General features: G+C 41.6%; 1 long non-coding RNA gene across 1 annotated transcript; it reads left to right on the forward strand.

The window, feature by feature from the left end:
* The first annotated feature begins 1,934 nt into the window (after nt 1-1,934).
* LOC138954721 (uncharacterized) lies at nt 1,935-2,725 on the forward strand. Its single transcript, XR_011451949.1, has 2 exons — nt 1,935-2,069; nt 2,560-2,725. It is a non-coding gene; the product is annotated as an uncharacterized lncRNA (long non-coding RNA).
* Nucleotides 2,726-3,148: the final 423 nt, after the last annotated feature.

Raw genomic sequence — 3,148 nt, forward strand, 5'->3', positions numbered from 1 at the left:
TTGTAACTTTTCAAAGCAGTTACATTCAATCAAAGCTCTATCCACATTAAACCGAACGGGAATCGTCGAAGATCCACGCAACTTCACTGCAATGTCGAAAACGAACTCATAATGTCACCGCAGATCTATAGTTGGTTTTGGTTTTGTGTCGCAGCAAAGAAACGAAGCAAATCTCCGGCTTTTAGACTATTTCACACTAAAAAAACCGTTCATTTAGCGGGTTATTAAAATATATTTCTTTGAGGTTGCAAGGCAATGGCATCGGAGATGTACTCCTTCGAACACACGACACAGGTTAGAAATTGACTTCATTTGAGCGCTTTTTACGGCCAAAACAGAGTGAGCTTTTTGACGGGTTTATGGAAAAATCACTTCGGGGGCAGGTCTAAAATCCTGTGTACAGTGCCAAATCATACATCATTCAAAAGAGCAAAGTATGTTCTTTATTCTAACATATGGGCTAGGGTAAGTCATAGATATAAATAGACAGTGTCTGTCTATTATATCTGTAGGCAAGTGTATTCCATTCCTTCGATAGTCTCGTCATCTAGATCTACACTTGCGTGAACAATGCAATTTTGAGTCTGTTTTGCATAAAAGACCTGCGAGATTTGTAGAAGTCAAAACAACAACTTACAGTCCAGCCTCTCAACTTTCGTTCCATGCAATTTGTTTGTCTGTACGTATAGACTGAGGGGTGCCCCGAAATGATTTGTAATCACAACATTCACAGACTTCAAATACGCCATTGAAAACTCGTCCACGTGCGTTTTAGATATACTTGGGACTAAAACTGTCGTACCTACCAAAGGCCGCTTCGCGTAAGAAAATGACTACCAGAGTCGCAAGGCTCGGGATTTTTTTTACAAGAAATTTATATTTCGTTGTTCTAGTCCGAATGAATATGAAGATATGGCGAGTTGAAAACGCCGATTCTTTCGCCAGAAACACGTCTGTTTCCACACCGGAAAGAAGGAATGGACTGAGCTACTAGAAGCACGGCGCCGTGCGTACAATCGATCGAATGATGTTATTCACACAATACCACTTGGCGATCTCTAAAAAATCATTTAAAAACGAACTAGTTGACATGTAATGAAACTATTTACTGAAATCAAGAAGTATCTTAGTTCTAGCCGTGCATATGACACACCCTTTCGCGAAAGCACACTGAACCGTGCGTATACGCATTCGCACCCGCAAACCACCAACCCAGGCGGGTTATCCAGATCCAGATCCAGATCCAGATCCAAGGGAAGTAACTCAGTGAGTATAAACATGAGCAAGAACCGCAACCCGAACACACTCGTAACACCTTAAGAAGAAAAGTTGTTCAGGGTGATTAGTACTAGCCTGTGTTAAAAATGTTAAGTGCTATCCCTAATCGTTGTTGCTCTACCCTCGAACATATTTAAGTGGTAGAACCAAAAATGTCAACACCGAACGAGCCTCAGTAACGCGCCCCCCCCCCCCCCCCCCCCCCCTGACCTCTGTACTGTGCCACATGCATGTTTTTTTCCCCCACACTTGTCAAGTTCAGTTTCACTGCATTCCTTGGTCAGTCTCTATCCTATGAGCGTGACAGTTTTGAATAGCACGATAGTTCAATCGAATATATTAAAATGCGACATTGAGCGTGGGGCTCTTTTAGGTTTAAATGTGAGCGTGTTTCCTCTTGATTTGTAAATGTGTACGTGTACAGGGCTGACACTGCGAAGGATAAAAACGAGTCATTTTAACACAATATAGTACTAATCGCCCTGAACAACGTTTCTTCTAACGCATTGTGTAAAAGTTGCTTTGATTTTGGTTTAAATAGATAAAACATCATCCGCTAGCCATCCGGACAGAATCATAAGTATCTGAAGAGGACAACACGACATTATTAATTAAATCCAGGTAAGAAAACGTAATTGTTTTTTCTGTCTTTCTTCAGACATTCTAAAACCTGAATCAAGCGGCAGCTCTGTAGCTAAAGCCATTGTTCCGGTCCTAGTTGCCTTTCTCGTTCTGTTCTTTGTCATCATCATGATTTGTGGAGTTATTCACACTGGTAGAAAGCGGTGTCGGTGAGTATATGTTCATGTGTGTGTGTGTGTGTGTGTGTATGTGTGTGTGTATGTGTGTATGTGTGTGTGTGTGTGTGTGCGTGTGTGTGTGTGTGTATATGTGTGTGTGTGTGTATGTATGTGTGTGTGTGTGTGTGTGTGTGTGTGTGTGGCTGTGTGTGTGTGTGTGTGTGTGTGTCTGTGTCTGTGTCTGTGTGTATATGTGTGTGTGTATGTGCGCGTGTATGTGTGTGTGTGTGGGGGGGGGTAAGTGTGAGAGAGAGAAGAGAAGTGATATTTAAACAGACAGACAGATATAGAACCATATGGATGGACGGACATCTAGACAGACATAATTATATAATACTGCTAATGCCCATAATAGCAAAGGCAGGGTCCAAAAGTTACTTTTCTTTCTTTCTTGTGATTTTGTTTCTCCTGAACAGCTCTATTTAAAATGCAAACGCGTAAACAAGTAGTTGAATTCTATTTTGCCGCTTCTTAATTTCAGAGCTAAAACGAAGAATGAAACTAAGCACGCAGCAGAGCTTGAAAAGCTTGACCAGCCGGAAGATGTGGAAGCAAATACCATGAGTGACGACGCAATATAGCACAGCTGTGTCTATTATGTCTGGTGTCAATAACGAATGATTGTGGTTAATTTGAATCAGTACCTATGTTTGTGTTTTGTTGTGCTTCACCCTCTGGCTTAATCTATGTTCCAATGTGTTTTATTTTAGAATGTCTATAATGTGTGTGTGTGTGTGTGTGTGTGTGTGTGTGTGTGTGTGTGTGTGTGTGTGTGTGTGTGTGTGTGTGTGTGTGTGTACCCCCGTTTCCACAGGTTTGGTTGCCTAAATCACCATAACGCAACCATCCACACGTGGATGGCAACCTAAACTCTGGATGGCAACCATAAATGTGTGGATGGTAGCTTCATTAAACACCGTTAAATTGACTTTTTTGACGGAAAGAATGTCATAACAATGTTCAAAATGACATTCTTTCCGTCCTCTATAGGCGACGAAATAGGTGAAATTTTGTGCATTTTTTAGTGCAAAATTCTTCGATGCCGGAGCGAGTACTGCACCCAGTGCTGT

This window comes from Littorina saxatilis, unplaced genomic scaffold, assembly GCF_037325665.1.
Source record: "Littorina saxatilis isolate snail1 unplaced genomic scaffold, US_GU_Lsax_2.0 scaffold_1212, whole genome shotgun sequence".
In the NCBI taxonomy this organism is placed as follows: domain Eukaryota; kingdom Metazoa; phylum Mollusca; class Gastropoda; order Littorinimorpha; family Littorinidae; genus Littorina; species Littorina saxatilis.